Below are 15,367 nucleotides of genomic sequence, written 5' to 3'. Positions count from 1 at the left end.
ATGAAAGACATCGTTTATGAGGAGAAAGTCAGTACGTGACGCATTATTTGCTCGCACTATGAATGCAATAGACGAAATTAAGAACTACCCTTTGAAACTGAAACGAGCAACAAAATCTGTTCATACATGTGTAGCTCAATGCATCGAACTCGGCGTGACATCTTTGAACATTTAGTGTGAATGTTTTGTGAAATTTTATGTACACTGTACTACTTCCTTAACACTGAGCACTGTTTTTTCCGGTTTAACGTGAATTCAGGCGTGTTACAGTATTACAAAAAGCAGATTATCTGGCCCATTCATACAGCTTCAGTTAATGTTATTACCAACATTTTTCCTAAACTAAATTCTCGACAATGTCTGTTGAAAACTTAGTGCAACTGCCGGGGATTTGAAAAAACTAATTGGGCCAAGTAGTTAATAAATTATATGTTTTAATAAATTATGTATTTTCTTCTTTGGATGTTCTGGAAATGTACTGCAGATACACGTTTGGGACATGTTTTTTTTTAGATTCACCACATCAATAACAAAAAAATAAATTGAAGTCATGCTTTAAATTAACCTCATAGAGTTTTGCGATGGCTTCATATTAGTGAAGTTGCTAAATTTCGTGCTCAATTTTTATTACCCATAACTCCATACCTACGATTGCATGAATTTTTTCTTTAGTTTTACTTGTAGAATGACATATTAAAACATTTGGATATCTTCGTGAATCACCCTGTATACAGAACGCTTAAAACAGCACTCAGTAAAATGACGAGAAATAGAAAATGTGTAACCTCCCTACATAATTCATTCACATTTAGTGTAACCTCAAAACAGAAAAATTCCTAAACTTCTCAACAGTAAAAATTATAATTATGTCGTTCACATTCAGTGTAACGTCCCAATAAAAAATAAATTCAGTAACCTGGTAATAATAAAATGTAACTAACCTGTCAATTAAATTGTCGCTCACTTATAATTTTTCAATAATTGACTGTGAATTTAACCTAGTAAATTTTGGACGTCAGCACTGCTGCATCATGGCCCTGAAAGATCATTCTGAATTAAAAAAAAGAAAAATTCTTACCTCAATGAAGTCGCCGGATAACGCATATATACCTGCTCTTACAATAAATTTTTGTGGCACAGCCCTGTGTAATGCTGGCCGATAGATTTGTCATTTATGAAAGGAAACAACTGATTTTTCTTTTGCAATAATTGGGATGATCGTGGATTGGAGAAATTAGTAAATTCTTTAAATTGAAATGAATGGTTGTTGAAAGTTACTTTTTATGATAAAGATTATTATTAGGAGATTTTTAAAACATTTACATGGGACTTGAGATAACAATACTACATATGCGCGAGGCTACTTTTTTACCTTATACAATAATGCTCAGGCTCTGGCATTGCTGCACCACGACCGGCCCAGCCAACACGATACAACAGACCAGACTACTCGCTAGCAACAACTTACTGCTACTGCTACACAATTCCTACTGCAGTCAACACTGCTCTTTGGTCTCACATTCTAATATAGCTTACATATCGCAGGCAGGGCGTGAGCAATACATCGAAATTACATCTGCTCGGACCTCTTACATAACCCTCCACTGTGGAGGGGGGGGGGCAAAATTTGGCAGCGATGGTAAGTCAATTGGACTTGCCATGAGCAACAAATTTTTCTATAATCCAATTAATTAACTAAGTCTACAGTCACAGAGTATATACATACATATAAGTGCAGAACATGAAATGAAACAGAGTGCACATGCACTGAGTACACAACATATCAAGAAATGATAAAATGTATACGCAATGAGTACAAAACATATTAACAAATGACAAAGTGCACATGCACTGTATAAGTCTTTAGCATTTTTACATAACATATCAAGAAGTGACATAAAGTGCACATGCACTGAATACAAAATATATTAACAAATGACATAAAGTGCACACGCACTGTATAAGTCTTTAGTAGCTTTAGGACAACTGATCTTATTAACAAATGAAATAAAGTGCACACGCACTGTAAAAATCTTTAGCATTTTACAAGAACTGATTACCCTAAAAATGAAATAAAGTGCATATGCACTGTAGAAGTCTTTAGCATGTTTACAATATCATGGAGTGAAGTAAAGTGCACACGCACTGTAGAAGTCTTTAGCATATTTAGGACGACTGATCATATTAACAAACGAAATGAAGTGCACACGCACTGTAGAAGTCTTTAGCATATTTCAAGAACTAGTAATGGAATGGGAAGGATTGCATCATGGTTGTAGCACAGTAGGTTACACATAGTTGCACCGAATGTCCATATCTTTCTACAGAAGCCCAACACCAAGTGAGACAATCTGAAGTTCTCTTCCCTGAAGTATTCATCAGTGTAGCCAAGACACTGAAATGTTGTATTAATATTCAATGTTATCATTTTGGTAGTACATTAGGTACACCAAACAGTAGGACCATAATAACATCTCCCTCGTTCAAGGTGGTAGACAGCAAGATGTGTCAACACCACATTCTTGTAGAATCCATACTCTTTCACCAACGTAGAATTAGTGCAAAAACCAAATATAATATAGTGCTCCATGATCATGAGGATGGACAGGACAAACGGATATTGCAGTAATTACTGGTAATTAGGTCAGAAGGTGAAGGACATTAAGTCTTATGCTAGTCATCATTGAGAATTACACTAGTCTATCAACCGATTTGAATAATTATTGGCACTCAATGGCTATTTACACAGCATTTAAGTAGTATGTATGGAGTATTACAGAACATTATTCATAAGTCATCTCAATATAGTAATTATTGGCTCTCATTGGCCAGTTAGAAAGCATTGTTTTATGCATTATTCAGAAGTCATCATTCAAAATGAGTTAATTATTGGCATAGCATTTATACATAATTCATCTAATTATAGTAATCATTGGCATTCATTGGCCAGTTACTAAATATGTAGCAAGTATTGAATATTACAAAACACTATTCATAACTCATCTGATTGCGGTAATTATTGGCACTCATTGGCCAGTTACAAAGTATTCATATAGTTTTAAAAAAGATTATTCAGTATTATTCAGAAGTCATCATTCAAAACAAGAGTTAATTATTGGCATAGCATTTATAGAGTATAACAAAAATATTATTTATAGAAATTATTGGCATAGCATTTATGCATTATTACAAAACATCATTCAGTATTACTCAGAACTCATCATTCAAGTTACATAGGACATATTTAAAATGTAACACACTGTAACAATTACTCAAGGTCTGTGGTCCAACAATACATAGATACAGGGTGATTCAAAAAGAATACCACAACTTTAAAAATGTGTATTTGATGAAAGAAACATAATATAACCTTCTGTTATACATCATTACAAAGAGTACTCAAAAAGGTTTTTTTTTCACTCAAAAACACGTTCAGAGATGTTCAATATGGCCCCCTCCAGGCACACGAGCAATATCAACTCGTTCCACACTCTCTGTAGCATATCAGGCGTAACAGTTTGGATAGCTGCTGTTATTTCTCGTTTCAAATCATCAATGGTGGCTGGGAGAGGTGGCCGAAACACCATATCCTTAACATACCCCCATAAGAAAAAATCGCATGGGGTAAGATCAGGGCTTCTTGGAGGTCAGTGATGAAGTGCTCTGTCACGGGCTGCCTGGCGGCCGATCCATCGCCTCGGGTAGTTGACGTTCAGGTAGTTACGGACAGGTAAGTGCCAATGTGGTGGCGCTCCATCCTGCTGAAATATGAATTGTTGTGCTTCTTGTTCGAGCTGAGGGAACAGCCAATTCTCTAACATCTCCAGATACTGTAGTCCAGTTACAGTAGCACCTTCGAAGAAAAAGGGACCAAAAACTTTATTGGCTGAAATGGCACAGAAAATGTTCACCTTAGGCGAGTCACGTTCATACTGAGTTGTTTCCCGCGGATTCTCAGTGCCCCATATACAGACATTGTGATAGTTGACTTTCCTGTTAGTGTGGAAAGTTGCTTCATCACTAAAGACAATCTTTGAAATGAAAGATTCATCTGTTTCCATTTGAGCAAGGATAAAATCACAGAAATCGATTCTTTTAATCTTATCAGCTGCAGACAGTGCTTGAACCAATTGCAGACGATAAGGTTTCATAACTAACCTTTTTCGTAGGACTCTCCATACAGTTGATTGTGGAATTTGCAGCTCTCTGCTAGCTCTGCGAGTCGATTTTCCTGGGCTGCGAACAAATGCTTGCTGGATGCGTGCTACATTTTCATGACTCGTTCTCAGCCGTCCAGAACTTTTCCCTTTGCACAAACACCCATTCTCTGTAAACTGTTTATACCAACGTTTAACACACCACCTATCAGGAGGTTTAACACCATACTTCGTTCGAAATGCACGCTGAACAACTGTCGTCGATTCACTTCTGCCGTACTCAATAACGCAAAAAGCTTTCTGTTGAGCGGTCGCCATCTTAGCATCAACTGACGCTGACGCCTAGTCAACAGCGCCTCAAGCGAACAAATGTACAACTGAATGAAACTTTATAGCTCCCTTAATTCTCCGACAGATAGTGCTTAGCTCTGCCTTTTGTCGTTGCAGAGTTTTAAATTCCTAAAGTTGTGGTATTCTTTTTGGATCACACTGTATAATGGATTCAATACATCAGAGAAATTTGCATTATATTTAGAACTAGAAATATATCTTAAACTGGTAGCATTATTTGGTTGTATACTGGTACTGGTTGGGAACGGAAATATTTTTTTTTTTTTTTTGCTAGCAATGCAATGCATTGCGTTGAGATCGATAATTAATTGCTGGGGCACGAAAATATTTGCTTTTGACTTATTGCTGGAAATAAGGATTAATAATGTCATTCATCATGAGTCAGCTATAGCAAGGTTATGAAGCAAGTATAGTATATATGATCACATTCATGAATGATATACACAAATGGGTACAAAAAATGCAAGTACTAGAACAGGTTTAATGACTAACTGCTTATAGCACATTAATTTCATGAATAGCTTCTCCTGGAAAAAACACAAAATGGATTATTGAGCTCAAAGAAGAAACGCATATTATGCTGAAAAGTAGTGAACTTCGAATTAACCGGTATTGAAACGTGTACTCAATATGTATGTACTCTAGCTGTCCTTTCCAAAACATTCAGTCATTATACCATATGACATAAGACATACTGTCAAAACGAACTGCAACAAATAATTAAATAACTACATAGCATCTCTTAACTAATAGTAAATATATCAACGTCATCATTATCATCATCTGCAAAGAAAAACTTCATTATTCTTATTACTATAACTTCATCACTATCATCACCTGCAAAGAAAAACTTCATTATTCATATTAGCATATTCTTCATATAATTATTCATCATCATTTATTATCATCTGCAAAAAAGGACACTTCATTATTCATTATTCATATTACCGTTTACTTCATATAACTATTCATACTATAGAGTTTCTTATTTCTAGCATATTTCATCACTAAAACTAAGATGTGCAGCTCTGTCTGACAGCTTGCTCAACCACCTCGTATTCTGAAAGAGAAATAATTAGTCAAGACTGCTATCATACGATGTGTATAGTATACTCTGGTTAATGCTTGATAATTCTGATCCATTTACTCTTCATGACAAGATATTGCATTTTCTTTCGTTCATTCCGAAGGTGAAATTCCCATTTCATGGTAAACCACCGTGGTTTGTTTAATTTATTTCTTTTACACGTCATTGCTTTCCGAAAATGATGAAAATGAATTAATATCTTGCATTTAAATCATATACCCATTAGATAAAAACTTGTTTCTAGTGATACAGCTAAGCATACAGGTTAGCATGGCAGAAAAAGTATTAAGTCAAAAACATAGACAGTTTTCAAGTGCCAAAAATGTACACACAGTATCATAATGTAGTGGCAAAATATGTAGAATGGTCAAGATATTGAGATATCATAAGAAAAAATGTCAAAGTCAACTGGTGTTATATCTTAAAGATTACATAGTGCATACTGACAAAAATTCTACTTTCGATAGGAAAACAATCATACATACGTAAAAAATCGAAAATGTGCACGGTCTGATATACAACGACAAGGAAAGCGACCTGGTAACCTTACCTTGCCGGTCACTTTCCAAGAAAAAATATGATAATCATCAGTAAGTGTTCATATAAATATAATTGCATAAGTGGTCATATAAAATTCAGGAAATGGCATTACAGTGTGATAAATCATGAAGTATATTCATTTATATAAAGGGTTTAACATTGGAGACATGGTGATTGCCCTTGCTTTTTCTGGTTCTCAAAGTTTCGACATGTACTACATTGGTGTGATGAATGCTGCGAATTCTATATGGACCTGCGTATAGAAGCTCAAATTTACTGCATCTACTCTTTCCTCTGTTGGATAAATAGTGTGTACATACTAATATCTTCTGTCCTATGTGAAAGTCACGGCGTGTACAAACCTGTATTTGCTGTCTCCTCCTGCGCTCTGCGGCACATTTGATGTTTTTGAGTGCAATGTCAATTATTTCATGGTGGCTTAGTCGACGAGATGTAGGGAAAGATACTAGTTCTTTCATTTTGTTTGGTGGTTCAACTTTTTTCAATATAACAGTCAGAGATAGCATAGTAGATTCATTTGGTATGGAGTTAATTACATCCTGGAATGAGAGTATGTGTGTGTCCGAATCAATATGTTTTTTGTGGCAGTATATTCTACATAGTTTACCGATTTCTTTCATTAGACGTTCACAGGGGTTCGAAGAAGCGTGATACTTGGATATACAGATTGGAGAAATGTTTCTTGTTCGTAACATACGTGTCCATATAGCCGATCGAAACTGTGGTCCATTGTCGGAAATTACTTTCAATACATGCCCTACATGAAATAAAAAATATTTTACAAATGCATTCGAAACAGATTTAGCAGTAGCTTTGCGTAACGGAGTGAAGGTAACAAATCTCTAAGTGAGTTCAACAGCGACAAAGATGTAGCAAAAACCTCTATTAGTTCTGGGAATCGGATCAAAAATGTCTACAGCGGCCATGTGTCTCAATTTAACGGGTACAATGGGATGTAACGAAGGAATATGTGAAGTCGTGTCTGATTTAGCTTTCTGGCAGATTTTACATGACGCTAAAACTCGTCGAATACGTTTCTCCATGTTCGCAAAATAACAGTTCTGTCTCAGTATAAGAAAACATTTCTGGCTCCATAATGTGCGTAACTTAAATGAGTATACCAAATTAATTTGTTAACAAGCTCGTCAGGAATACATAATAACCAATTGTTGCTGTCAGGGTGAGAGCGGCGAAACAGAATGTTATTGCGTACAGTGTAACGGTTTCTGGTGGTAACATTATTCCTATCTTGCCAAAGGCGTTTACTTTCTTTCCATACATTGTCTTTGCTCTGCTCTTGTGCTATGTCTCGTAATGACGCCGAAATGAAATTTTCAAACGCAACTTGCTGAATTTACATGACGCTAAAATTTGCTTGGCAGACGTTGGTTGCGATGTCTTGCTGATTGTTACTGAGAGAACGGGATAGTGCGTCTGCTACAATATTTTGTGTACCGGGAATGTGAACAATTGTAAAATTAAATTCCTGTAAATAAAGTTTCCATCTGCTTAATCTGTCATGTGTAAATTTTGCGGAAACTGTATAGCTCTATGATCTGTGTAAACGGTCGTATGTCTTCCATAAAGAAAATGCCTAAATCTCGTAAATGCCCATACAACACATAATGTTTCAAGTTCTGTAACAGTTCTGTTCAGCAGGTGACAGAATGCGACTCGCAAAGGCTATGTTTTTAAATGCTGTAGTACCGTCTTCATCAATTTCCTGAAAAATGTGTACGCCTAAAGCGGTGTTAGAACTGTCGGTGGCAATGGAAAAATTTCTGGTAGGATCTGGGTGTGATAAGAGTGGTGCATTCAACAAGGCATGTTTCAAATTAACAAATTCAGAATGTGCTTGGCTATCCCAGGACCAAATAGTGTTTTTACCCGTCCACTGGCATAATCTAGGGGTGTCTAAAGCAGAGTAATGAAAAAGTTAATTAAACCCAGAAAGCTGCGTAGTTGTTTCTTCGTCGTTGGAACAGTAATGTCACGTAAAGCTTGAAGATTTTCCGGGTCAGGCGCAATGCCTTCTGCTGAAATTACATGTCCAAGAAATTTTATGGAAGTTTCGCCAAAGTGCGATTTGCTAAGATTAACTGTGAATCCTTGTGCACGGAAAGTTTGCAACAGTTGTTCAAGAATCAGATTGTGTTCGGACAAGTTAGCTTCTGCAATGAGAATGTCGTCTACATACGTTGTGATTCTGTCTTTCATGCAAAAGTGTGTATCGGATGTCGTCAAAACTAATAACATTTTCGTGAACAAGATTCTGTGTGTCAAAAGTATGGCTTACGTTGCTGGAAGATGCAACCTGTACTGTATCTAGTCAAATTCTTTCTGACGTGCTATTATTTGCGGGAGGATGCTGTGGTATTTCAACTATTTGTACTGTTCTGTTATTTCTTCCTGACGTATTAGGATCAGGATGATACCGACTGTCCGGTTCATTCATGATAATCTGTTGTTGTGGATGATTCTGCTGCTGGTAAGACCGACTGTTAAGCTGAAAACTATGCTCATTACATTTACGTCTGTCATAATAATCATTGCTATACGGCGCGTTGCGATAGGAATTGAAATGATGTGTCTTCTGTACGTAGTGTTTTCCTTGTTGCTGTGCGTTACTATTTGGTGGAGCCGACGCTATACGTGTAGGCGGCGAAACATTAAAGCTTGGTTGACCTTGCGGACTACATTGTTGGTTAGGTATGCTAACCGACTGGTTTTGTTGCTGTTTTGGGAAAAAGCCTGTATTGTTGCCAAAATGCGTCTGCGATAGCTGAAAATTTTGTACATACTGATGATTACACTTCGGTCTTTCATTAAAATTACGCTGGTTGTTCTGGAGTGTCTAATGAAAATTGTCACTTCCGGTAAAACTTGTCATATCGGGTTTTCTTTACACGTTTCTAATCCTAGATAGATCGATAGTTGAAGAGCTGTTTTGATAGATATAAAGGACGGTAAAAGAGAATGCAGCAGTGCAGAAAACTAAAGATGAAATAGCACTACTACAGCTCGGGGCCCGGTGCACGCTACGGCACATATTCATCCAAGTGTAATGAATCCCCTAAGGTCAATTACGCGCTGCATATAAATTTTAGTTTCTGCATTACAGGCAATGCCGGTGAAAATTCGAAAGAAAGTTGTTGTATCCAGTCCCAAGGGTGAATCTGTGTTCTGTCATTTTTAAATACCTTAAATTTCCTAATGGGTAGAAAGTGCTTATTATCAAAATTGTTGTCTCTGCATGTCTGAACAGGTTCAGGATTGTATGATAATCTGTTTGTCTGTGACTGTTCGGAATCTAACTTACGTACTCTCTGTAAATTACCTAAATTATACTGGTTGTGTGAGTCTGACAAATGTTCGGAGAGTGGCGTATGCTGTGATGCGTTAAAGGCTGAAATATTTTTCATCTCCGTCACTTCTTGCTGTAAACATGACAATTTTCTACGTAATGTATTATTGGACGAACCTATCTCACTGATCGTCTGCTGTAAATTTTGGAATTCGGGTGTTGGATTAAACGAAACTGGTGACGTATCGTCTGATTTGGTGTCGTTGTTATTTTCGATAACCTCTATACGACTGGCCAATTCATCAAATTTTTCAGTCAATGCATTAACCTGATCATCGTTTTTAGTATCACGAGCATTAATTTGTTTTTGTATTTTACTTGTGGTTTTGTTCAATTTCTTAACGTGTGCTTTGATGGCATAGGGATCCTGTATTAGTTCGAACTTTTCAAGTCTGTTGGTCATTGTCTGAAAGTCTAATGTGTGTGTGTCTGTTTTCGTTTTAAGATCGGAGATTTCATCATGCAATTCGGTGTTCAACTGTTTGATTTCGTCTGATACTGTAACAATATTGTTGTCTACGTATGTGTTTCTTTCGTAAACAATTTACGCTTACCTTCCTGTCTGTGTGCAGTAATTATTTCCATGACTTGTTGCTTTACTTTATTCTGTTCCTGTATAAATTTACGGTAACGCGTTTCATTGTTTTGTAGGTGGTGATTAAAACGTTCGTTAATTTGGCTGTTCTGTTGGTCAAATTTCGCTTCGACCTTCGCATCCAGTGTGCATGGAAGTTCTGCTGACATTAATTTAAACTCGTCGCGCAACTTTGTTGCGTTTTCAGAGCATTGTTTACCGACAGCACTAACTTCATCTCTAAGTAATTTAGTTGTAGCTGCATGTCTATTATTTAATTTTTGTGCCACAGGTCCAATTTCTTCATTACAGTTCCCAGCAGAAGCCTTAATTTCCTCACGTAATTGTTCTTTAGTATCATGACATTGCGCGGCAACGGCTGTAATTTGTTCACTAAGTTGTTTGTTCTGTTCATTAAGTTGTTTGAAATTGTTGTCTTGTTTATCATTCGACTGTTTGGAATAGCTGTCTAGTTTTTCATTAAGTTGTTCGTTCGATTCATCGAGTTGTTGTTTGAGACTTTCATTAAGTTGTTGTTTGACATTTTCACTAAGTTGTTTGTTTGATTCACGAAGTTGTAGCGATAATGCCATAACTTGATCCATGCCAATATTACCTGCTCTATTCTCTGTGCTGTTTAATGGCGTACCTGCAATTGTCACGTTTTGTGTAACATTTGGTTATTCTCTGATTCTTGAAAAGGTTCGCCAATTGGATGTGCACTGTGGGTCACAACCTCGGAATCAAATAAATGTGACGTATTTTGACTGCATTGTTCATCTTCGTGAGAAAAATTTATCTGTTCACTATGCAAATTTTGCAAATCAGGCGTGTCAAACTGGGCAACGTTCGTTGTATCGGAACGTGCCGCGTCATCAATTGTTAAATTTACTGTGGACATAATTGAATTTGTTTGCCCATCATCAGGATTTAACTCAATACTAGTGATCGGCAGGCACTGATTATCTGTAATTAGAGGATTATCACTATTACACTGAGTGTCGCAAGTATTATCGGTAAAATTATTCGAGTCGGCTATTTCACTCATTGCACATCGCGATGTACTGTTAACGGTTTTTCGCGGCATTTTTCACAAATCAAAATTAAGCACAAAATGAAACAAAGACGAAGCAAAAATGGAACAAACACAATTACAACAAAGAGCAATAATTTGCCGATGATCTGTGAAATAAATAGTGTCAAATTAGTAAATGGGTTGCGCCAGATGCAAACTACAATTAAGTAAATAAGAGCAGATATATAACTGACTACTTCTCAGAAATTCACAAAGAAATACGATCCTGGGCGTTTGCCGACAAGTGTAACCTCCCCACAAAATTCATTCACATTTAGTGTAACCTCAAAACAGAAAAATTCCTAAACTTCTCAACAGTAAAAATTACAATTATGTCGTTCACATTCATTGTAAAGTCCCTATAAAAAATAAATTCAGTAACCTGGTAATAATACAATGTAACTAACCTCTCAATTAAATCGTCTCTCACTTATAATTTTTCAATAATTGACTGTGAATTTAACTCGGTAAATTTTGGACGTCAGCACTGCTGCCTCATGGCCCTGAAACATCATTCTGAATAAAAAAAAAAAAGATAAATTCTTACCTCAATGAAGTCGCCGGATAACGCATATATACCTGCTCTTACAATAAATTTTTGTGGCACAGCCCTGTGCAATGCTGGCCGATAGATTTGTCGTTTATGAAAGGAAACAACTGATTTTTCTTTTGCAATAATCAGGATGATCATGGATTGGAGAAATTGGTCAATTCTTTAAATTGAAATGAATGGTTGTTAAAAATTACTTTTTATGATAAAGATTATTGTGAGGAGATTTTTAAAACAATTACATGGAACTTGAGGTAACAATACTACATATGCACGAGGCTGCTTTTTTACCTTATACAGTAATGCTCAGGCTCCGGCATTGCTGCACCACGACCGGCCCAACCAACACGATACACCAGACCAGACTGCTCGCTAGCAACAACTTACTGCTACTGCTACACAGTTCCTACTGCAGTCAACACTGCTCTTTGGTCTCAGATTCTCTTATAGCTTACATATCGCAGGCAGCGCGTGAGCAATACATCGAAATTACATCTGCTCGGACCTCTTACAAATGATCTGGGTGAAAGTGTAATTATCTGTATGACATGCCACATATAAATACAAAATTAGGGTAGGTGTTTTTGGAGGTTGTGAGCTAGGTAGAATTTTTCAAAATGTTATTGACGGTCTCTAAGGAAGCTTTATATTTTAAATATTTTTGTTCATTTAATACATCCCTAGATATTGTTTGAAGCTGCTAAAATATAAGTTTCTTCAACATTATTCATATGTAAACATTTACTAGTTTTGCATATTAATTTCATATTATCATCAGTGGTACCTACAGAGTGATCTGAAAATTGGGGTGACTACATAATGTTGGAAGCTGGACTCTTGTGTATGTTCCAGGAATCTCTGCCTTAGTTTTCTAACTGTTTAGCCCATATAAAATTTCTCACACTGTTGACAATTTATTTGTACACACCAGGTGGCTTATGTATTGATTTTGTCCTAGATTCTTTTGAAGCATTGTCTTTATTTCAATTTCAGATTGGGAAGCTACTTTGTGCCTACACGTCAGTGGGTGGTAGGCACAGTTCCTGCTCCATGCCAACGACTCCACCCGTCATCACTTGAGTATGGTCCAAAAATGATCCATATCGGTTTGAAACTGGTCAGCGTTTATGAATAAACGTGTTTTAAGCAATCAATATTCAATTTTATACATTTTTTTGGAAAAATATTAAATTAGAACTTAATTATACACTTTGCCAAAATGTTCTAGGCAGTCTATGAAGTCCTTGACGTTCTATTCATTACCTTGATTTTATACTGGCCCAGTAACATACCATCACACATTGGCGATCACCATCGCCGGCCGATTAGACAATAATTCACAGCACAGAACAGATCTTCAAGAGAAGTCCCCATATAGAGTTTCCTTGTGTCAGGTTGGCAGTAGGTATTGCAGACAATGAGATAATTAACTTGTTAGAGTTATGCGATCATCTAGCTCCTTTCTTTCACCTAATCCACTGGACCAAACGGCTAGATGGCAATGAGAAGTTTGTACTTTGCCATTAAAATCTTCCAAATTATTATGATTCATTTGATGGCTTCGTCTGAAGCTATAATTTTAAGCATAGAAAATGCATCTGTATGTTCTTCATCAACTGTTTTTGTAAGTAAATAGCTCCAGACAGCAATGAATTTAATTGTTCTCTTGGTACAATCAATGGGAAGATTCCTTTCTTTCGTTTTCTTCTAACTGCTCTGTATACCTTAACCGCATACATTGCGTTCTCTGCGTATCAACATTACAAGACCATTTCATGGTGTATTGACACTATTCTAGAAACAAACCATACCGCCATTTTATGTTCTGAAATATCGGTTATCTTTCCCGTTAAGTATGTGACGATGATAATTTTTAGTCTTTACAGTGTTTCATCTAAAATCTATAGTATTCTCGTTTCTTTTCAATTGCAATTTTATGGATTTTATTACGGCAATTCGTGAAAAAAGCACCAGTAATGTTGTGCGCCCACAGATTGGCAGTGGGCTTCGTCTAACGATAATTGACGTAACGGGCCGCTTAGGGAGTGTAAAGCATTACTGATGAGACTAGGTAATGTAGACCGTCATTCACTCCTTCCGATTGGCTTGTGATCTAAATAATGGGTCATTAGGCATCAATGGCGTCTGTACATAATGCACGGCCGCGTTTTGGGGCCACGCCTGCCAATTTAGAACTATTATCGTGAATTTCTAGTCACTTGACGGAAGTATTTCTCTTAAAAGAACAGATGAATCATCAGCAAACCACACCCGAGCAAAAATTAGTTATGTTTCCATACTAATTTTCTTTGTATTTGTCCATATTGGTTTTTTCCAGCAGACAGTGTACTGCTTCAAACGCAAAATAAGTAGCCCGTAGTTGTTACGCGATATTCACTCAAACAGAATTAATAATAACTGCAACCACTAAAGTAAATTTGCAAGAAAAAGTAATGATTGCAATGCAGACAATCATAAGGGTGTTGAAACCAGCTACAGAACACGATGAAACAAATATATCAAATAAGTACTGAAAGTACTTTTAAAACCAACCAAAACTCATTTTGATTACGGATGTAAAATAAATCGCAGAAAACGAATGAATGTTAAAGAATTAGATATAACTGGTAGTAATTCTTTTCTGAATCATTAACTTCAAAAAGAAATCACGCAGGACTAAGAAGAGGCCTGGTGCAGTGTGATTAGAAAAAAAAAAGAAACACACAGCATGGGGAAAATACGAGAAAGTTTCGAAATTGTAGCAGCTAACAAAGATAATTTAAATATCATAAAAGTGCAACTTTTGCCTAAAAGAAAATATTATACAGGATAACAAAGCAATATCGATTACACGGATACCATAGTGTGTCGTTTGATGTCACACGCCAACAACAGAGTCAAAGGACGTTTTTGTGAGAAAACAGATCAAGAATTAAGATGAAACGTTCGCGAATAATAGTATGTCTTACTACTCATCGAACAGGAGACCAGTATCTGAGTCCAACCTCATCCACTAGACAGTTTAAAATACCTATACGAATTTTAATATAAATAAAGGCACTATAAAATGTCGTATGACCTTGTACTTCGTACTGTCCAAATTAAAGGAAGTCGTAGTGCAGATTTAATGATAAGTATGTCAAATGAATCATCGTTGCGGCCACTAAGACTAGTACAGTGATATCGTATGTGGCACAATTAATGACATAAAATCTGAGTATCAGTAACTAGGTGTCGTGTCAATAGCACAGTCAGAAGGTTTCTAGACAGTGCCTCATACGCGGACATTAGAATAAGTACTTGTTTCAGGTGTAACTTTTCTTTTAATGCAGCTCATGGTTTGTTGTAGATATTTGTATTTAGAATTTAAAAACTACTAAATTTAACTGTATTTTGTATTCTTTAGGGTTACGACTGGTCATCATGTAATCTCAAAAGTGAAATGTTTATGTATCAGCATAGTCTTTGAATTCGTAGATGTATATGCAAATGCTAATTCCCACACTGGAACGCTGCTCCGTCGCTGATGGCAAGATGGTAGTCAATATCGTTGGCATTGCCTACCTCCCACCTGATGTGAACTATTAGGCGTTCATCTGTATCATGCACGTGACTGTGATGAGTGGTTTTGACAGTGTAATGCCAGGT

This window comes from Schistocerca americana, chromosome 8 (genome assembly GCF_021461395.2).
Source record: "Schistocerca americana isolate TAMUIC-IGC-003095 chromosome 8, iqSchAmer2.1, whole genome shotgun sequence".
Taxonomy (NCBI): Eukaryota; Metazoa; Arthropoda; class Insecta; order Orthoptera; family Acrididae; genus Schistocerca; species Schistocerca americana.
The sequence above is the reverse complement of the archived record's forward strand: the minus strand, read 5'-3'. Positions refer to the sequence as shown.